The following is a 23,643-nucleotide window of genomic DNA, read 5'->3' as shown; positions in this document are numbered from 1 at the left end:
GTGAGGATTTTCAGTGAGCGGTTTCTGACTGTTCTCTCTTTATTCCTGCAGTGACCCCTGGCAACACACAACCACACACACACACACACTGGCCCCGAGGACAGAGATGGAGAGCTCTAATTTCACAGGACCCACAGAGTCTCTGGATTCCTCTAAACTCAATCTCCCCTCTGTCTCTCTCACACAACTACACACACTTTCAGAAGTAGCACAAATACAGAGAAGCACAAATCCATGCAGCCAATAATTTGCCAAAATGTGACTCAGACAAGTAAAAGACATAGAGTCCTTCTTTCTCTTAACCCAGCTCCACTTTATCTCAGGCTAAATGTAATGTTTAAAACAGAGAGAGGTCTTCTACATCTCTCTTTGTCTCTCTCTCTCTCTGGGTCCTTCTCACTCTCTTCCACCCACACCACACACAATTCCTCAAATCGCACTGACACCTTTTGACTCTGTCATATGTGCACAGTCGATTACGTTCCAAAGCTCCCGGACAGGGATGAGAAAGATGAGATTTATGCCGGGTAAATCACGTAATCCCCCTTTATCACGCTCCACCGGGCTCTCGGAGAGCAGTGAACAAGGGCCCGGAGGTCTGTACGGAGCTCCTGCACTCGTTTTGTGCATGTGTCAACAGTGCAGGATTAAAACGGTGGGAGAGAAGGATACTCTGTGTGGGTGCAGATTCATGACGAGGCAAAATGACTCTGGAAACCAAAACAGTGAGAGGTTTGATTTTTTTTTTTTTTTTTTTTTTTTGCAACAGCTAATGCACATCCATCAGTCTCTTCCTGTCCTGCTGTTATTTTTAGTGAAGGCAGCGAACCCCTACCTGCTCACTCCATCATACGTGGCTGTGGATATTAGCATCAGCTAAATCCCCAACATGTAAAGAGGCCCGGAGACGTCCAGATGGTCGGCGGCAGCTCTTCAATTTGTCAAAGAGAATGATGTGGAACAGTGGAAGAAATTAGGCAAATGCAGGCACGGAGCGTCTCTCTGCTCTTTAGCTGGTGTGAGACGCTGTGAGAAGACGAGGCCTGGCGACGTTTATGGTTTTCATTTTTACGCCAAGAAACACAAAAAGAGAATAAATCAAATATGTTATTCAGCTCAGAGACAATTCCTGTGTGTAGAGGCTGACGGAGATGACGGGAAACAAATATGAGCTTTATTCCAAAGGGTTTGATACCTGAGCAACCAGATGAAGGATGAAGTTTAGACTTCAGAACCAGGGCGAGAGAGACAGGATCCAGAATTCGATGGATGTGCCTTTCCGTCAAAATAAAAGTACCAATCTAATAAAAATGCGGTGAAACCTTTTTATTTAAAGAATATTATTTACAAGAAAATCCCAGAGCCATTAAGTTAACCCTTTTCTTTGATTGTATTTAATTGTATTACAAGTTATTGTCTATTTCAGTTCTGTTTTATTTAATAGGCACTTGATCCTATACCTGTAGTTTGTAAATGCATCTTTTCGATAAAGTTTGGAGCGGTGCGGGTAGAAGAGAGATAGATTGCGTGACGCTCACCATGTACAGTAGCATGCTCCACCATCATCAACAACAACAACCACAATATGGCATCGCCAACATCGCTGCCTGACAATGTTGAGACGGAAATCGATGCACTGCAAAAACTCAAAATCTTTCCAAGAATATTTGTCTTCTTTCTTGTCAAAATGTCTCAATTTTAGTCTAAACTAATCTCTTTCCACTTAAAATAAGACTAATCACCTAAATATTTACTTGTTTATAGACAGTTTTCACTTGTTTCAAACTAATTTTCAATTGAAATAAGTAGAAAAATCTGCCAGTGAAAGCAAGTTTTTTGTGCTTGTAATAAGAAAGAAAAACTTGATCCACTGTCAGATTTTTCTACTTATTTAAAGTGGAAAATTTGCTTGAAAAAAGTAAAAAGTGTCTGAAAACAAGCTACTTTTTAAATGTGATGAGTCTTATTTTAAGTATAATGAGATTTATTTTGACTAGAAACGACATTTTGACGAGAAATAAGGCAAATATTCTTGGTAAGATATTGAATTTTTGCAGTGTGCGCCAGAAGTTTTATTTTGGTGTGTTCCAGATCCGCTCTCTAGACCGGAACCAGGGTGAATGGAAACCAGGCTCTTCTCCTCTCTGTATGAAGAGTCTGAAGTGGACTCTCTATCCATCAAAGCGCAGTGCATTGAATCAGAAGCAGCAGAAAAGTCTCAGAAGCTGCAGATGAAACTTGTCCTCGCACTTTGACTGTGAACACTTTGATGCAGCCGAATGGAGCAAAGGGGGCAACCCTGCACCTACTCTACCTGCAGCCGCTTTCATCCAGCAGTGACGGCTGCCTGCGGAGGGAGTTGGCGAAAAAAAAAAAAAAAAAAAGCTCTGTAAGCAATAGTTACTTTTATGTCCTGAAAAGCTGTTTTAATTAATATAACTGCCCAGAGCTGAGACGGGGCAACCACTGTGGTGAATCAAGATGAGCGTGTGGGTCCCGCTTTTTTTTTTTTTTTTTTTTTTGGATTTTGAATTGGAGCATACAAGTAGGCTGTTCTCATAATGTTCGTTGTAGTGTGTGTTTGTGTAAATGTGTCATAGTGTTTGTCCTACCAGCTCCTGCAGTGACTGAGTGTCTCTAATTGAGTGTGCTGCTCACTCAGACAGGAGGTCTCAGACAGTGTTGACATTCAGGCAGTGGAAGGCCACCATTGGGGATGACAGCTGATCATTCTTCCAGCCAGCACCCTAATTACCCGGAGATGGAGAGAGCAAAGCGGAGAGGCATAAACAGAGAGAGAGAGAGAAAGGGAGGGAGGCTTTTTAAACAACAAACAGGTTCCGGTTGCTTCCAATCAAGCCTCCCATCCTGCTGTTTTGGTCCATTCATAATGGGGAGCACCCCTGGTGGGTAGAGAAGCAGCCAACACCACACTGCCTTCCTGCTCTCTGCCTCAGCTCCTGTGACCACGCCGCCTCCCCCCAACGCTCTCAACCTGGCATCTTTCACAGCACTTTCCCAATTAAACCAAAGTCGTGAGCTTCCACTGTGTGTGTGTGTGCGTGGGATTTCATTGTCGCCTGAAAGCACAGAGAGCTGTTGGGACACACACGCGCACGCACTGAGACATATAGATGCGCACACACGCGCACTTTGATGTATGGAGTCAATCAGACTTCATTGGACAGTGTAGCGATGGCCTCAGGATATTAGCAAGCTTCCTCTCTGCTCACCCACATGATAAACTCTTTATGTGTCCACGGGCTTTTGTTCAATAACAGCATCTCTGGCCTTTCTCGCCCCCTGTGCCATCCATTTTAGTGTAACCGAGGATGTGAGCAGCATCCCAGACTTCCTGCCGGCGGTGATGATCAAGGAGGAGGCCGGCCGCACACGCTCACACGGATCAGGTGAGCAACCGTCACCCACAAAAACATTCATCCACAGCAGGATTCTAACAATCCATAACGTGAAGTGCACCCACCCCCTGCACCGCTACCATAGATCTGAAGAAAATAGGTTTTATTATTGCAGTTATGTGTGTGATATATCAAACAAATGTGCAACAAATGACTGGGAATCTTCAGGTGATATTAGGAAAGTGTTTATAAAGGCCTTCCTGTTGCTGTCATTCTAAGACCAGAGACTATTTTTGGTTTTGTGAGTAAAAACGCTGGGATGAAAGTCTGGAAATAAGCACTGTTACCTTTTTTTTCCTAGCATAAAAACAAACACTTTAGCTCATCTGCTTTACTCTAAGGCAGTGGTTTCAAAGTGGGGACCATTTTGGGGTCCCCCAGCAAATTGGAGTGAAGATGAGAAAAAATGGAAATAACATAATCAAATCAAATGATTATATTTTGAGAATGATTATGAAATAGAATTTATAGTAATAACACTGAAAAAAGCCGAAGACCCTTATATGGTTCTATTTAGCACTTTTATTTCTAAGAGTGTATTTGGGGGGCACTGGCATGAAAAGGTTTGGGAACCCCTGCTCTAAGGGACACTTCACACTTCTGTTTGATATTCAAGCGTGCTCAAACACACTTACACACAACGGCAAATAGATGAACAACGCAAACACACACACGCACATGCATACATGTCATGCACGTCTGCAGGAGTCCACTTGAGATGCATAGGCTTTTAATGAGTGTCTCGTGGGTGGCAGCGTGTCTGACCTTGCTCGCACTCCTCTCTTATTGTCATACATCATACAGGACGCTGCTGACTGTCGCATGACAGCGAGGTGACAACTCTCTATTGTGTGTGTGTGTGATTTTTTCTTTTTCCTCGCATGAGCATAATATACACACACACCTCCCGATTGAGTATACGCACATATGTCTGCCATGGAGAGATGTCTGTGTATACTGTATGTGTGTTTATCTGTGCATGTGTGAGCATGTGGGTGTCGAACATGGCTGTCAAGTGCTTGAGCGCGCCAATCTCTCATCTGCCATCCCGCTCAGATGAACTGACACGCAGCCAAACCAAACAGACATAAAGACAGAGCGGAAGCCATCACTATGCAGCTCAGCAGTGCAGTTTGTCCTGACCCTGTCTGGGGCCCTCTCCTCTCCGCTGATTCTAATGAGCTCCCCCGGGATTAGACTTAGGCGGTCAGCGTCCCAATGAGGTGCAGGGAGGGGTGGGATGAGGAGTAACATCAATACACCCACATAAACACACACACACAAACATTGCACTCACTCTCGGCACGCAAGGACAAACCTGTTTGAGCAGGAATGTGTTGAAAAATACAGTATCCGAACTGTAAAACAGCCTGAGGAAAAAAAAAATACTATTTTTTCCACATAGGTAGTTTTTATAAGCACACAACACAAAGATACCTACATGAATCAGTCCTTAGAAATAGGGGGATGCATTTTATAACAGCAATACATCCACCCTGTCACACCCTGCAGCTGGAAATGAACTTAGTTTAACTCTGTATCTTTTTTTTTCCTATTCATCTGTCTGCAATGTCATATTTGTGTTTAATTAGAGCCAAAAAAGAAACGACGTAGACACGTTACACGCTCTGGCCCAGATGTAAAACTCTCTGGAGTTAAGCAGCCGTCAAATGAGTTTCACCTAAACTTGCAGCCACAAACAACTGTCTAGCACACTGTTTTTTAAAGTCACGTTCTGTCTGCGCAAGTGACACAAAACCCTTATTTGCCTGCAATTTCCCTCATTGGTATCAAAGGTTAAATGGTAAGAGGGCTGATCAGGTATTGTCTGTGCTAGACAAGCTCATTAACGTGTCACAATTCATTATCAGAGCCTTGTCCTCACCTTGTCAGGTGGCTAATGGGAATATCAATCATAGGCTTCCCCATCACGACCCTCCTCACATCTTTGCTTCGCATCTTGCCTCTGTTGACTCCTCATCCCGAAATACCACCAGGCCCAAACAGATCTGTCTGGAACAAATGTCAAACACAATTCGGCTCAGGAGTAAACACACACAAACATGGCCGACATACAGAGTGCCATTCTTTCTTTTTCCGCATAGCCGAGGCGCTGCTGTTGTACAGATGTATTCCAGCTGTTATATTCAGATACAGTGTGTTCATTGAGCCGGGGACGGGGCGCCTTTGTGGACAAAGGAAAACGGGAAACTTTTATTGTTGCCTGTGGGGAAGACTAAGCGCTCGCAGCTACAAAAGTGATAGGAATCCATAAGTGGGAAACAAAATGCACTGAGCAAGAGATGGGATACAACAAGTTGAGACAGGAACAGATACAGGTAACCACAAAAATAAGATGCTGTACAAACAGCAGAGACATGAAATTCATCTATTTTAAACACATCTTTTTTTTCTCCTTTTTTTTTAAAGGGACAATACACATTAATGAACATTCGTACGCATGCACAAATGTAAATGCGTCAGAGTTAGCAACTTGCTAATTTGCATCCGTAGTCCCTTGGCAGGTAACACACAAACAGACAGGAATACACAAGAATTATACAGTGGTTCACAATCATATACACATTCATATCTATAATCTATAAGTGCATGTGATCTATAAAGTGCCTGGTATAAAGTGCCAGTTTCTAAAGTGCAAGTGCAAGTTTAAATAGGTAAAGTGCGAGTCTAAATGTATGGATCCAGAATGTGGTGGTCCGCACCCGCCGCCTGGGGTGGACCAAGACATTGGAGACTACAGTAGCAACAGTTACTGTATATAAGTGCCATTCACACACATACTTACAGATAGATAGATAGATAGATAGATAGATAGATAGATAGATAGATAGATAGATAGATAGATAGATACGCGCATACATACGTATATGTAGGCGCGCACTGCACAACAATACAAAAATCATGACAGCCATGATTAGTTTTATTGAATCATGAACCACACAGAGCATGTGTATTTAATAATGATCTTCTTCAAATCTTTACAGGTTCAGTTTGTTCCAGCTGGTCCTGAACACAACACGTGCATTGATAATGGGAGTGGACACAGCAGCAGCAGCAGCAGCAGCAGCAGCAGCAGCAGCAGCAGCAGTGGAGTATAATCAGTCAGAGTAAGGGAAAACACCTTGGAGAACACCTGTCAATCAACATGTTTAGCATCACAGCTTCACAGTGGGACACATGGGTTTTATTTATATACCACTACGTGCTTGGTTAGCCTCACAGGTACTTTTCAGATCCTTGTGAGGAATTGAGTTGAGTTGCGTTTTAAATCAAGACATTGTAACTTTGAGAATATAAAAAATCTTTTATCCTAATATTGTTGCTTTGTGCAGGTGCAGGAATTAATCTGAAACTCAACATTTGCATTTGAACCATATAATTGTCTCCACCACACCTGCACCCTGCGCTGAGTAAACACATTTAAAAGTTGAAGGTGTCAAAATCCCTTTATAATCACCATTTAATTTGTGTAGGAATTCATTAAATAAACCAATGGTGAAGTTATGAGGTAATTTTTACATAGCTATTCTCTGATTATTCTCAATTTATTCCTAATAAGTATTTATAATACTTGCCCCAGAAGCCACTACTTCATCTAAATGAGTCACTGTAATTAGTTAAGGTGGGTAATTATGACAGCAAATCATACAGTCAGTATGTATTAATTCCTTTTTGCATCAGTGAAGCTGGTTAAAGTCATTATAACACCTTTGCATGCAGCACTGTGGAGCCGTTCCTCGTTCAGCCCAGCTTGCCTTCCCCGATAAAACAGTTTGAAGACTGGTAGTGTGGTTTCAGAAACAGGAAATGAGCAGCAGAAGGGGTAGAGTGAGGAAACAATGACATGAATGGCAGATTATCAGAAGGCCGAGCCAGAATTCCCTCAGTATTTCTTCTTTCTCTTCTCCCGCTCCTCCGTTTCCTCCAGCTTTTTTGTTTCACACTGATGCAGAGCCAAGGGTGAGAGGAGTTCATCGACTTGGACAGCTCGATAGCAGGCATTGCTTCCAAAGCTCCTGCTCTCAAATTGCCTGTAATTTCATTTTTGTGTGTAAATATGTGTTTCTTGTCAGGTGCGTGGCGGCGAGCAGAAAAACAGGCACGCAGACAGCTCTGACAAGCAATTACACCACGACTTGTTCAGGGAGGCAGGTTGGGATGAGCTCTGGTCGGCTGGCGGGGCGGCCGATTGAATACTCTAGAGATGGAGAAGAAAATGGCCGGAGGGAGAACACTGGTGAGACGAGCACAAACACAACACGGGGTTTTATTGTATTCTAATGCTTGTATTGTTACAGGGACACAATTTAGGCAGATGAATGCAAAAAAAAATGCTTTATTTGTTTCAGGGTTTGTGTTTATCATTATATATAAAGCTGTAGTATACATTAGAACCGGTTTTTGAACATGCCATAAGGTTTTGTCTGTGAAAATACTTGTTGTTCTATAATCAGAACAAATTGCCCTCAGCTCTCACACCTCTGTCACCAAGACGACATTGTTTATTCTACGATATGCATGGTAATGGTTAGCGCTCCTGTATCCCCTGAGGGTGCGCGCAGACAAACAGCAGGGGGGTATTTTTGTGTTGTTTTATGTATGTAAATCAACCGTGACTGTGTGGACATTTGGTGTAGCTAGCTATTGACAGACACCAGCGAGTTATTCTCATCTGGCCGCTTCTTTAAGACCCAGAAATAAAACTCATTTCTTTGCAGATCTTTGCTTCACTTTGTCTCTCCAACTTTCTGGTAACTTTCTGGTCTGGTGGGTTATAACAACCTCATGTCACCTCTGCCATCTGAGCCAAAAAACAAGCTCTTTGGCAACAGCGCTGTTGATTTATTACCAGAAATCAACTATGAATGCTTTTCTTTGTACGCTGATATTTTTGGTTCTGACTTTTTCAAACCCTCGTGGCAGCTGCGGCCCGCGGCGCACGCCATTGTTGGAGGCCGCGGCCTTGGCAGCCGTCCCGCCACCGTGGCTGATGTCTCCTCAGGAGTCTGCAGCGGTGCAGCGGACCATGCTGACAGCGGTTACATCTGATACGTCACCTTTCCCGCAGTGCCCACATATGTGGATGTCAGAGGAGAAGTGGCCCTGACAGATCGGTGGGCAGGCCCGGCTCTTTTCAGCCGTGACCCAGGAAGTCTCACCCTGAGGGGGGGGGGGGGGGGGGGGGGGGGGGGGAGTCCAGTCCCAGGGCGACATGACGGCTCAGCGGGAGAGAGTACAGTGAGACCGTTCAGGGATGTTCCATTAACTTGATTAATGGCCTAATTACCGCCAGTAAACACTCCTCTGAGATAAGAAGCAGGAAGGAGGAGTGAGGCCGGGGCAACAGAGCCAAGCTGGCTCACGGTCAGTTTATTACAGAACACAAACCTGACGTAGACCACACCTTTATTTACCTGAGAGCTTCACCCACATTGGGGTGCTTTGCTCCATAGCATCTCATCATGATAACAGAGGTGAAGCTCTATGACCTTTCACCCCCAAACTTATCATTATGGTTCAAGTTTGAAGCAGTAACCTATGGGTCCAGTCCGTAAGCTTTATCTTTGACTGATGAGAGCTGATTTAAAGGGACAACAAGGAGTTTTGGAAAGGCGAAGCGTTTTCACACTACATTTATGAGCCTCCACGCGCACCGTAAAATTATTGGTCCGGCGCAAGACAGACTCATGTTTTCATTCATCAATAATTAAAGTCAGAGGTTTGAAGACGATCACATACCGTCGTAGTTCCGACCATAAACGGCGATTCAGCTGCGTTATTCTCATGACTCGCCGCAAAACCGAAAGTAAGGAAACGCTGATCGGCTCGACCAGCATTTCCGCCACCACTAATAATAACAAAATAATGATAGAGACAAAACGATATATGTATCGAAAATGGGCCCATTAACAAGTGTGGGTAGCGGAGATTCATCCACATTAATATGAGACTTTTTTATAACCAAATAGAAACTCCTCGTTGTCCCTTTAACAAAAACCAGGTGTATAAACTGTGGCAGTAATGCTCCATCTCTCTGAAAATAGAATCCCATTGTGAAATGAATACGTCTGGCGTTCCCTCTCCCATCTCCAAACTCCGTGTGGGCGGCTCGCTTCAGCCTCGCTCCCCTCCCGCCCTCTTCTCCCTCTGCACACGTGGGTTGAGAGTGTTGCGGGGCCTTTGCTCTCCCACTCGGAGAAGGCGAGGAAGCGAGCCTTCATCCTCCTCCACACTAGCCTGAAACGCCGCCAAGTTCAGCCGGCCCGCCGCGACCCACCCCGCGCTACACTTACAACTAGTTCAAAAAGGCTGCTTGGCGCTCCGTGACGTGGAGCTGAATTACCCATGTCTCTGGTAATTAGTCAAATAAGGTGATGAAGTAAAATGAGTGGAACTGATTATGGGATGCATGCAAGTGTCATTGGCATTAGGATCAATGTTTGGACAAAATAACTGAAGCGTTGAGCAACTTTGCTGTGGTAACCTGATGCTTCATTGTTGGTGTTTGCATAACAGGACCAGTGTTTTTTTAATGAAAGGAACATTTTGCCTGGATATGTTTCAACTCTCTGCGGTTTAAGAGCTTCAGATGCAGAATAGACTCTTCCTCATCTTCACGCATGCTTCTTTAAAGGTCCAGTGTGTGATATGGAGGTAAAACTGTGATATCTATAGCGATTATACACTTATACAAATATTTTCATGGGTAGTATATTCGGATTTTGCCAATAAACCTTGCCAGTTATTACACACTGAACCTTTAATTCTGCAAATCACTGAGTTGTTAGCTCAGGCTTAATTTTAAATCCCTCTCACATCATCGTTGTTGACTTCTGTAAAATACTGACATTTTCCTTTAAGGGAAGGTCTTTGGCCCTTTCCCCCGTTAACACATGTACAAAAAGGGACTCACCTATTGTGTTCATTGATCCTGTTGTGGAACCTTGTAACAGAGCCCTGTTTCATAATTGGACTTCTGCATTGGACACAATAAGCTTCAATTCCCCAATTTAACGATGAAGGATAAGAGCTATTTTCTTGTATGTACTGTATCCTCGGGCACAGTGTATTCTGCAGGTTTTATTGTGGGATGTTAAACGGTTTCCTCTCTGTTATGGAGTTTTATTATTCTAAATTCAGACTTTAACTCACCAGAGCGAGAAAACAGGGAGATAAGGAGTCCACGCTGTCAATACCAAGAGTTAGCGGTTCTTGCTTTTTTTAATGATGGAGTCTGTCAGTAGGTTGTCACCGTCTCACCAGAACCGTCTATTTGTTTTGAGACTTTTCTTTCAGTCATGTGGTGCAGCACCAACAGACTGGTCCTCTTTGGTTTCAGCTCCACTCACTTGTTCCTTCGAAAAACTCCAACCACATGTGACAGCAGTGAAAAGGAGTTATCCTACCAGCTGACATTATACTTGTTCGAAGAAAAATAGGATTTTAAAGCTTAAAACTTCTAACTTGTTGTTCTGCCTATGCAACAAACCAACATGGCTGTATGGAAATATCCCAACTGTTGCATATAGATTTACATGAAAATGCGCTGCAGGCGTTTGATTGTCCGGAGCAGATGAAGATGCTCCATTTGACAAATCTTAAATACGTCCAATACATTCATTCACCTGTGTCACAGTTTGGATTTGTTAGAATAAACAGCCTCATAGAGCTGCTAACATGCTGCTAATGCTGTCTTGCTTGAAAGCCATTTATTAGTATTCGCTAATGAATATGGCTCATCAAACATTTGTGTGATGCTACTGGGCTTCTGTTCGATGTTTTGAAGCATGGAAAAACAAACACGGTGTGAAATTGTTCCCTTCACGTGTGCTGGCTCTGCTTTGGATGGACTTTATTGGCATTGTCAGCCAGGGCAGGTGCGACCCAACAAGCCATGACAAAGCCCATTAGGGTTTTTCAAGAGCAGTGTCGAGAGCGGTCCGACTCTGGAAGAGTGCCAGCTCCTGTGTTATGATACTTTTATCCATAACCGGACATTTGAACAGCTCATTATTTCTTAAATCGAAATAAATTCAGTACCTGTTGACTCTGTGACACCTGTGGATATCATGCCGAGACAAGAGCAAGCATGATTTAGTCCCACTTGAGTAGCTACTTTTTCTGATCCACAAAAAATAAAAAGCCACTGATGCATCTGTTGTTTACACTGTAAAGCCAAAGATTATCATGATTTTTAATGGTCAGCCAATAAACTGAGTTCAGGTTCCCGTGGCTCCTTCACAATAAGCTGCACTGTGTTTTAGTATGAAGCAGCAGCAGTAGGAAATGGTGAGTAAGCATCAGCAGTAACTTAATATAGCAGTAGCAATATAACAATAAGGCATGATCAAACACATGTGGAGGCTTTTTTAATTGGACAAATGATCCTAACTTATGAATACCGACTCTAACACTTGAGACAGAGGTAAATCTTCAACATATTGAGACGTCAAAGCCAAGCCTGCAAAGTAGGTATTTCTATTGATAGTTGCTGATAAGTTTCCTTATTGCTATTTAAATTTGTAGAATTCAATATTAGAAATGGAGACAGTTCCCTAAAATCATCAACAGTTCCTTAAAATCACCAACTTTAAAGTATGAAGTTTTCTTCCTGAAAATATTCAAAATGTTTCTTTACAAAATGTCACTAAATGATATTTGTTATGACAGAGGGAAGATGGGAAAAAGAAGAATTGCCAGAAAAACAAAACCCAGCCTGATTCACGCATGCTGCATATTCCAGGAAGACCTCTGGGGCGTTTCACACACAATGCACTAAGGTAATTTGCGCTGGAGGTTTTATAAACAACAGACATGACAGATTGTGTCAAGATTAAAATCGCACACGGTCTGTGTAATTATTACAAATGATCAGGTGCCCACACTTCATATTGATCCTCTACAAACAAAAAAATGACAGCTGTTATTAGTGCTAAAGATTTTCTCATGTGCTCTCTGGTTCTGGCTCCTTCAGCACCTTGACCGGACCTTTCATTGTGGTTTTCTTCTCTCCTGTTGAGTCTGAGCAGAGGGAAATGGAGAGAGCACAGCCACACGACAGATGGCATCTCACACCCTCGCTGTCCCCTGAGCCCACTCAGTGATCAGGGCCATGCTGCCACTCTGGGCACAGACACTGTGAGGCAAAATTCATTAGCAGGATCAGGTTGGCAATAAGGAGGTCTGAAACACTCAAATTCACTGGTCAGACTCCGGAGGCCTCAACGTTTCCTGTGTCATTTCCTTTTTGAGAAGCTGCAGTTTATCAGCCAAGTTGTTTGTGAAAGTGAAAAGAGAAAAAAAACCACCGGTGAACGATTATCACCCACAGCCTTGTGGTGAAGATCCCCCCGAAAAAACGAGTCATTGATTCGGGAAATGAAGCTACCTTGAGCTAAATCAGCTGTGTGTAAACACTCTTTGTCACCACTCTCCAAAACAAATCCATACACAAGGCACAGTCCTTCACCAGGGATTGTCAAATGCCTCACTGTGTCACAGAGCCTGGATTGAGGTGGCGATAAATAGATTTAGGCAAATCAATTCACAGTCGAATAACCTTTGTAAGTAGGTTCTCATCCTGTTGCTAGCTGCATCTCAGCCTCTTATATTTTGCATTTTTATACAAATCACATTGGACTCCATCGGCCTCATGGGGTTATCTGCAGTTCAATTACTTGAATAGGAATGAAATGGATGCAGACACTTATCTAAGGTGGAATAAGACCATTGTTAGTCCATGTGACCTCTCTATATCTCTACACAGTGATAACAAAAAAAGTCCATGTATGGGTCAATACATGCTGAGTTGTTGGAGAAACTCTGCGGTGCTGTTGGAGCAGGTTCAGGGTTTAGCATTTCATTTCGGTTGCGTTCGGTTCATTCAGCAAGGACACTCAACATAAGTGTCTCTTCTCTGCACTCTTTGCAAAGAGTGAGGATGTGATGATTCAATTTGTAGTCTGCCCGAGAACCAAAGATGTTCGCCGTCTCCACATCTGGTGGTGGTCTGCTGGTTTTTTTTTTTTCATGCTGGTAATCTTCAACTGGCACAGGATGAGCACAGTTGGTCAGCTTCTATTTCTGTCCTGTCCAGTCAGTCTGCCTGTTTATCTGTGTGTCTAGAACAACTTAGTCCCTAGAAAGGAGGAGAAGCTGCAGCTATGTTCCTTATTATATATTCCCCCTGAAGAACTCCACACTATGTTCGCTGAAAACTCTGCTTGGCTCCCGAGACAGACTGACTGACTCTCACTCTCTTACAAACAACATGACTCCTGGATTCCAAACCTGAGCTGAATAGCAAAGAGGAGGAAATGCATATGGCGGAGTATAGTCATATAGTTGGACATTTTAGACGGTAAATGTGCCGCTTGTGTGATCAGAGTTGCAAATAACTGACCCCTAGATGCCTGGCAGTCCTGTAACTATTATAAAATATGATTAGATCTGTTGGATTCTCAAAAAACAGCAAATCTAGATCAATGTAACAGGTAGTTACAGCCGCACCTACGTGATCTGATTGACTCTGGCTAAATTAGTCAAAACACATCGTGCCAGAATTGACTATTTTCTTAAATTATACAACACTTCCTTCCCAATAAGCTTCAGAGTAAATAATGATTTCCACCCCACACGCCTCTGCTTGACTCAGTTAAATCTGTCCTGCCTTAATGTAATGCAATATGCATTATCAATTTGTTGCTGGGGTGCTGTTTTTTTTTTTTTTGGAAGTTCAGGTCCAACAGCACCACCCTCTGACCACCCTGAGGAACTGCAGGTGGAGCTCCATGTCCCGTGGATGACTCATAATCCGAATTATGCATCGGGAATATGTGTCACCGTTGCTATAGTGAGGAAAGGTAACATTAATATCAGTAATGATATAAAGGGTTGAGTGTCAGGAGGCTTTGGCTGGTCCATTAATTAAATTTAAAGCAGACAGGAAGTATTGTTGAGGTATTTTAGGACAGTGGAGGAGTTTAATGAAGAGTTTTGACAGTAGAATAATGGTATATTCAGAAAAGGAGTACGAGGTCAGAAATATGTTTGGAAACACGCTGGTTTGTTCCTTTCTACCCAGTTGCTGAACAAATCTGACACTTGTCCGACTCGTCCACTCCCCCCGATCAGCCAAACTCTCCTGAGAGTCCGCTCCAGGTCTGGGACCGGCTGAGAATCCCCAGTAACATCATGTCAGCGTTTCTCAGTGCTCCCCCCCCATACACTACAGAGAGAGATACACACACACACTCACTAGAGATAGAGGCACATCTGCACACTCCTGTCTGTCACCGCTCACCGCCGGGGTTGCCACAGACATGCACTGACATCACAATTAAACCGAGAACGCCCCAGCACTGCACGGTCATCCATCACACGCACCCCAACACACACACAAACACACACACACACACCAAGAGAGAGAGAGAGAGAGAGAGAGCAGTGGCAGGAGAGTCTTCTTGCATGCTAAGAGGCAGCTATATGCATCCCATGCTGGCGGCTCCACAAAACATCTTGATTGGGGTGTGAAAATAAATTTTCAGCCTGAGTTGGACAGCAGCCTACAGTCTGCTGCTCCTCTTGAGCGGAGAACATTATGCTTCTCAATCTCTGGCTTCCTCACCTAGACCCTTCAGTGGAGTTTTGATGACACATATTTGGTTATATTATCAGTATCCCATGTTTTTCCTGCTATACCCCCCTAGTGAGTGCTCTGTGGTGCCACTGAGGTGCAGATAATTTCCTGAGTATCAGCCTAGATGCCCTCTCAGGGCCTCTAAGGCACTCAGCAGGCGGGCGGCTCCGTGATTCTGATCTCATCAAGCGAGCACGTCCGCCTCCATTAGTCTCTGGCATTGTGCTCAAAATTGCTCTGACTTGTCGGGTGATTACCTCAAATGAGCAATTAGGCGGCTGGCTGTCACAATAACTTGCTCCTGGTCTGTGAATTGGCTCGACGGTTTTAACGGCTGCTGCTGCCATCAAGGTGCTCCAAATAAATGATCCATTCTGGAGGGGGAAATGTCAGCCCATAGCCCTCGTAATGAATTGGTGCGCAACATCTAGTCGCATACACCGTAATGAGATGATGAAGGAGATAATGGCGTTATTGGAAAATGAATAAGTTGGCGCAGGAAGTTTCTTGATTGAGCCGTGGATGCGTTTTTTGGAGAGGAAGATTCATGTTTGTTTGTAAAGTACAATGTTTTCGGGAGCATTAGGATGGGAGTTAGTTATGGTCATTAGATTGAAATCTTTGTGTGTAATAGCAATATTTATTCAGGCAAGTTTGGTCTCATATTCTGCAAATAGAGCTGCTTTGTCTTGTTTAAATGATTGTATAGTCTCATTAACGCGGGAGAACCAGATATATTTCAGCTTATTTTTGCTTTGTCTAAATTTCAACTTCAACTACAGTGAAAATTGATTGAATTACAGGATAGTTCAACATTTTAGCAAATTCACCTACTGCCATAATCCCTATAGTCATAGGAGTAGATTCATCACCTTTAATTATCGGTGCATGTTGTTTTGAGATCAGCGGGGCAGAGACGTGAGCTGCTCCGTGAACACAATGGAGGTGAATGGTACAGGTCCCCTTTCCCTCAAAACTCATCAAATACACAATCCAACAACTCCGTCGCCGTGAATAGGGAATGAAATCAGAATATTGCATTGTACTTCTGACTGGTTGAGTTGCATTCTTCCCTCTTTATTCATCACTGTGTCTGTCGCCCCATGCCCAGCCCAGTCCCACTCAGTCCAGAACCAGTAGCAAATCTGGTCTGCTGCAATCAGTCTCAGCCACGGTGTTAAAGTCATCAGAAGCAGCAGCCATTGGTTCCGGACACATCCCTAGGAAGCACAGACGTCTCCCCTAGAATGGGATCTGTGTGTGGTTTTGTGTGAGTGTGTGTGCGCCTGATTATACCATCCCATCCAAGTTGAGGAGGAGAGCCCCCGCAAGGAAATCCTGCATCATTTCCGACCAGATTACCGATCAGAGCGTGACCAATGTCAGAAAGCGCAGAGTGGAGTAATGCGGCCTAATGGCAAGACAAGCCCAGGACTCTTTAATGGTAATGAATACACAATGTGAGCCCAAGGCGAGATGAGATGGAGGGTGGCAGTGGGGTGTGTGGGGGGGGTATGAGTCGTGATCAGACTGGTGAGGAGGTTTAGGTGAGTGTGTGGGAAAGGAGAGGAAGGTGTAATATTTACTGTGTGTGTTCAGGGGGAGTGGACAAAATAACAGGAATGCCACACTGTTGGCTGGTTGAACATAGGAACTTTATTATACAGTATAAGCTGAAACCCCCCATCAACATAGTATATGGTTTTTCTTTCCACCTTAACAAACAGTTTAGGAGTCTAAAATGATGATGTATGTGTAAAAATGAAGACCGTACCACTTTTTACCTAGAGATCAGATGCTTTCCACCAATAATGATCCGTTTCCAAGGTATTTTTTGAATGCATTCTTTCTTTCTTTTTGCATTTTCTACCTTCCAGGCAGCCACTGGTTCGCATGTCTCTGTGGTATTAAAACGTACCTGAGAGATGAGTCATCACATTGAACACCATGTCTTTTTTCATAAAGCTTGATATTGACTCTGATAGATTATGTTTCTCCAGCAACTAAGCAGCAAATCTGCACAAATTGATTTCCATGCATGACTAATTGCAATGAGGGAACAGAATTAAATTCAACATATTGCTCATGCTAAAGTATTATATGACATGCCAGTTATATTTGAAGGCATCTCTGTTGTTTCGTCGGCCCTATAATACTTTTCTCATTTCAATCGCCTGGTAAGGAGAGTTACTGTAAACCAATGCAGGGAGGGAGGCATGTGCAGCTCAGTCTGTCATGTAGTATTTCTCATTTACTGTCGCTGTGTGTTGTGTGAACAGCCTTCCTCTCCACCATGTGATGATCCGTAGCCCGTGTGTTACAAAGGCTTCCAATAAAAACAGGAATTAAATACGATCAGAATGCAGCTCACCTTCCTCATATCCTCCTCTCTCTAAAAACTTCCTCTGTCTCTATCTTCGCCTCTGCACTTATCTTCAGGGCATTTTGGGGGTCTGCACCATTCGTTGTTGGCATTTCTATTAGTGAGCTTGATTGTGGCTATTAGAGAGCGGCTGGTGGCCATCGAAGGTGGTCACAGAGAGAGGAGAGGAGAGGAGCAGAGGGGGGAGGCAGACAATCCAGGAGAGAAAAACTCTTCAACATCAGCTCTGTCTTTATAGAAGCACCTTCCCACCGAGAGAGGAGGAAGTTTATATCATTTTGTTTTGTTTTTTCACGTTTACATGAATAGTGAGGTTGGTGATGTTCAGAGGACTTTGTGAGGTCACAGCATCCTTCAACCCAAAACTAATCAGTTAATCCTTGAGTCCAGTTGCTGAATTCGAAAAGAAGATATGGATTTTTCGCACTGCCTCTTTAAAGGGATAGTTCACCCAAAATTCAAATTTCACTCATTGTCTACTCACCCTCATGTCGACTAAGAGCTGAGAGAATTTTCAGAGTCCTCTGTGGCTTCTCTGAGTTACGGGGGGGTCCGTGCAGCAGTATCTGTCCATATAATGGTTGTCAATGGATACCAACTTTCTTCGTCCAAAAAGACACACCAAAAAACATCCAAATACTGAGACACTGGGAGCTTCCGCTATACAAACAAGCTTAAAATATAAACTTATTTAATTTTTTTCGGAACAGTTTCTCATGTCGGGGCTTCAATACAAGAGGGACGTTACAGACGAGCAGTATGGAAGTATTTGGATGTTTTTTGGTGTGTCTTTTTGGACGAAGAAAGTTGGTATCCATTGACAACCATTATATGGACAAATACTGCTGCGCGGACCCCCCCCCCTGTAACTCAGAGAAGGAACGGAGGACTCTGAAAATTCTCACAGCTCTTAGTCGACATGAGGGTGAGAAGATAATGAGTGAAATTTGAATTGTGGGTGAACTGTCCCTTTAAGTACAGTAAGCAGATGTGAAAGCACTTGATTCTATGATATCATGGTATTTCTCACCTGTTCTTTTACCGTCTCCGCTGCACTGATGCCATTTCAAACCATTTCCCCCCTCTCTTTTCTTTTTATCACTCCTCCAAGCCCTCCCATCTTGTAAATCTTTTTTAAACTGTGGAGTCTGATAAGATAGTGAATATAGAGGGACTATCATGCGGAGAGAAAAAAAAGGTGGACTCCAGATAGACTTAAAACATACAGATCTCTTGAAGTCTGTCTTTGCCTTAGGGAATCCATTATTTGGATGATTACCATCTGCTCGTGAACCGAGCCACCGCGGCAAAGCGCGAACCGACGGCAGTCAAAACCAACTGGCATTAAAATGCAGCGGCAGAGTCCACACAGTCTGTTGGATCCAATCAGAAGGTGAAATCTCTCAGCTAAATTGATCTGTTTCAACACACATCCCTAGATTACTTTCTACAATAGATTTGAAGACTGTAGGGGGGTGGGAGAGAGCGGAGGGGGAGGAGGGGAGGGGGCATTAGCAAATATTCCCTTTTGTCAGCAAAATGGTGAGTGGAAACTGCTCATGCTGACTGTGTTTAAGTCTGCTTTAGTCTCTCTGTTAAAATAAGAGAAATGACTTCGTTCTCAGTGTCGAAGACAGGCTGAAGAAATATATATCCGGCTTAATTAAATATGTCAAAATGTGCAGAATTTCTTGTAAATATTCAAAGTTAGAGCTCCAGAAGGCCAGTGGAGGTGAGGCCATTAAATCCAAACACACTGTTTCCTCACATTCGCTTTTCAAAAAACATCTTGCCTCTGAATGAGAGACTGCCTTTTGTCTTTCTTTTTGTTGTCAGTTTTGTCCTCCATCTACGTATATGCTCCATTAGCCATCATCTCACTGGCTCTACCCCCCCTCCTGTTTTAAAGCTGTGGTTTACTGCCGGCACGCTTGGTCAGGCTTGTGATTCACAGAAAATGATGAGGCAAAGGCTCAAACCTTGCCAAAAAATATATGACTCTGAAAATGGATGTCCTGTATCTGGGCCTGTTGGAGGAAGGGGGCGCTTGATTTAACCAGCCAGAAACTTTAAGCACCTGAAGTTGTGGGCGCTCCCGAACCTTTATCAAGCCTTATGATATGTCAAGAACTTCCAGTTTCACTCGCCGTCAAATGGTGTAGGCCGTCATCCTTCTCTTGAGAAAGTCATCGAGCGCCATCGACTTCTTCCAACCCGCTTCTATTGTATTTTAAAGCCGCCTTAATTTGGAGTCATTGCTGGTGAGCGTGGCTAATAACGGGTTTTCCTTAACTGAGGAGGAGAGATAAGTAGAGGAGCATCTGAAATCAATGGAGGCGGATTAAGGAGGACCCTGGGGCTTCCACCTTCTCTATTCAGACTCCTGCAATGAACACATGCTCCTCTTTATCCCCCCGAGGACGCGAGGTAGGGAAATACCTCCAGGCTACATCTCCTTAACGAGAGCGGTGCATTCACTGTGCGTAATGCAACCACTGGCTGACCTCCTTACGTTTAGAATCTAGATGGTTCACCAATCTTGGAAACATCTCATGGAATCCAACTGTTCCCGCCCCGAAGCCATCCGCTTCCACCTTCATCGCCTGTTTACGGTTCAATATGAACATCGGTGTTGTTTCTTTCCAATTGTAAAAGGCGACCGTGCTGTACACCACAGGTGAGCCCTTTGAAAGCTGACATTTCAGTTTCAATTAATATATGCAGCGAATCGTCGGAGGACTTTGAAACTGTGCCGTTTTGGCGATGCTGGGGAATTATGGAAATGCAAACCTCAGCAAGGAAATGACTGCTCTCAGCGAGGAAATTACACTGCGACAAAATAATTAAAAGCCATGTCTAATTTAAATACATGCCTCTGCACTCTAAAACACCCTTCAGACCCCTCGGTGCGAGTCTGGAAAATGCCGCTTCCACAGGTTTTGAAGCAAAACCACCCGCGGGCGCCGGCGCCGAGGCAACAATGATTGGACCTGCCTTTGTAAAGTGTAATAGAGGAAAAGAATAAGACGTAACCCTTTCAGCAGAATCTAAATGTTGCCTTACTGTGTAGATTTTGATCCATGCAGGGAGAGGGAGCAATGAGGTGAAATAGAGACAAGATGGAATAGAGTGGATGCAGAGAAGAAATAAGCAATGAAGTTGCATAAAAAGGGGAGGGGCATGGTGTGAGCATCTTTTTCACCGTAGTCCGTGTGTGGCATTCATAAGTCTCTCTCTTCCTCGCTCATGTGCTCTTCCACACATGCATGCACACACATCTATAGCGCGTGTGGCTGGTATAGGTAACAGCCCTATTATGAAGCAGTGAAGCAGCTCAGACACTATCCCAGGCCTTGCTGACAAAACTCTAATGTATAGGGCCTTGTGCTCTCTGTGCTGGGATTCAATTAGACTGCCTAACAGTAGGGCCTGCCTGGAATGGGATGGAGGAGTTAGAGCCCTGTCATATGGGCCCAGTGGGGCGGCAAGCCTCCACTCTGTCTGCCTAATACTGGTGTCACCGCCGCAGGGAGAAGCCCTCTGCCTACAGCTCTGACTGACTGATTTAACTTGCTTTATTTGTTTTTGTGTGTGTGTGTGTTTTTTGTTGGCTTTTTCTCCTTACAGCTTGACTAGATAAGACTTTTTATTAAAAAACAGCATTTTTTCAACAATAGGTTGTAGATTTATGCTCTTTGCCTGATTGAAATTCTGGTATTACACTTTATAGCCTGAAGAAAGAGGATAAAAAAAATAAAATAAAAAAAAATCCCTTCCAAATAGAAGAGTGAGCACACGGTCGAAACAAAGTTATTATTTTGTCAAAGTTTGAGGCTGCTTGTTGCATCTTTAACACCGTGGACTGATTTATTGTTATTGCCACATAATAATCAAACATTTCACTCATCCTCACTGAAGAGATACCTCTTAAATTCTTTTCATTCTAATAAAAATCTAAGTCTTTTCGTGAACACCTGGGCAAAATGAGTCAGGGACTATTTTCTGTTTAGGAGTAATGCCTGTTTGTGATGTTTGTGGCGCTGACTTGTTGGTTTTGTCGGTGATAAGATTCGTCCTTTCATGCTGTTATGGTACTTTTTGGATGTTGATGGCGGACGGAAGCAGAGGTTGTCTTCTAGCAGAAAAAAAGGGGCTCGACAGTCAAGGCAACATGTTGACGTCACAGTTTTTATGAAGTAAGAGCTCCTGAGGCCGAGCTTTTTAAAACATCAGCTGTGTGTTGGGCAGCACAGACTTCTGCGTCTTTTTCTCCGCCACATTCGTATCTGAAGTGCATCATGGAAACCCATTAGCATGTCTGAATCATGGCTAAACAAAGCACTATTCAATAATTCAGTTACTTATCTCTTACATGTGGCTTTGAGCTGTGAGCAGAGGCATCAGAATCTTAAGTTGTTTTCACATGAATCGCTGTCAACAGTATTTGACAGTATGAAAAGAAGTTTAATGCTTTGAATTGCCATAGTAAGGCTCCTGCTGAGGATACAAAAGCTTTAATTTGTATAAAGTAGGCGAGAGTTTGAAGGCTTTATTTCATTCTCATCCTGTGTCTGCAAACCAGACCAAACAACTGCCCTGACATGGAAACCAGATTGGAAAGTAATCAGAGACAGAAGCTCGGAGGCACAGCCCCGCTTCCAAACGCTCACTGTGAGCACAGAAACGTAACCAGGTAGAGCTATTCCTCGCACTGTCCTCTCCGCCCAACGGTGAGGCCGCGGCCAGCAGCGCGGTCGCCCCGCTGCAGATGTCTCAGCGTGGGATAATCAGCGTTGAGCCACAGACAGGATTACAGCCGGGCAGGTATAGCCCCGAGCGGTGGGGCTGAGGACGAGCAAGGTAACGGAGATTTGTGGTAGGGGGGGATGGTGTTCCACTGCTATCAGCAGACCCAGCGTGAGATGTGATAATCACTGACCCACCACAGGCCTCAATTCTGGCCACTAACCAGCCATTACTGAGTGCAATCACGGAGAGGGAGGCCCATCAGGAAGACAGAAACAAGACGACACAGCAGTACCTGCGTGTGAGTCTGAAAGATCCTCCAGGGTTAAAGGAAAAGAAAAAATAAGTAGCCGAGGGAGTTGCAAACTCCTGAAATAGAAAGCAAAGGTTTAAAAAGTTATTTTTCAATACAGATTTTTCTAACAAGAATTGAAAACCATTTTCTGAATACCATTTGTGCATTTTGCTTAGTTGAATGAACTCATATAGTTGTAAAACACGCATCAAATAAGAATGACTTAATCAATCTGCAAAAAGGGAAATTCATTTGTCTGGCAGCCCATCTACCATTTGCAGAGGAATTTAAAAAAATGATTCTGATTCTATTCTATTGTTTATTTATGAACGTGAAACTCTCTGATTGGCTGGATTTTCCAATCCGTACAAACATGGCAGCGCAAGATGGCGACACCCTCTGAGCAATTATAAGGCTACAAAAACCAAACGGATTTTATTTTATAGTGATTATACACTTATACAAATATATTCATTGGTAGTACTGTATATTCAGATTTTGCTAATAAACCTTGACAAATATTACACACTGGACCTTTAAAGGCTGTAGGTACAAAGGATCTTCTGTATCTCTCTGTCCACCACTGCCATTTATTTTAGGCCATCATCAAGGAACGGTCTCTCATCTCTCCACCACATCCCCCAGTGAGTCCATCAGGGAAACATGATTAAAATCTCCTGATATTAGTAAAAAAAGTGCCTCAGGATGTTTAGTCTGTATCCTAGCAACAATTTCATGTAGAGAACTTCATGGAGTTGCCATGGGTGGGATGTAAACAAGTATTGTTATGATTTGTAAAAATGTCAAGCTCATCGCTCTTGTTGTGCAGAGAGAGTTGACATTTCCCATGATGACTGATGACAGAAGGGACCGACTACATCTCCACTTCCGAGCCTTTAACCTTTGCACCAGCAGCACAGAAACCACGAAACCCCCTCTTCATCTCAGCCGGAGCAGGGTGGCGTCCATTTTTCAATGAAAGAAGCTCTTCTCCTGAACAAACTCCTCTCCCCACAGAAATATCCATCAGCAGTGGACACACTCTGACAAGAACAAAAACAAAGCCAAGGTTGAGTAAAACATTTGCTGCAACCAGTTGAAGCACAGACACTTCTCTGCAACATACAGTACGAGCTCTGTT

This window comes from Trachurus trachurus (genome assembly GCF_905171665.1).
Source record: "Trachurus trachurus genome assembly, chromosome: 2".
Classification (NCBI taxonomy): domain Eukaryota; kingdom Metazoa; phylum Chordata; class Actinopteri; order Carangiformes; family Carangidae; genus Trachurus; species Trachurus trachurus.
Note: the sequence above shows the minus strand (reverse complement) of the source record.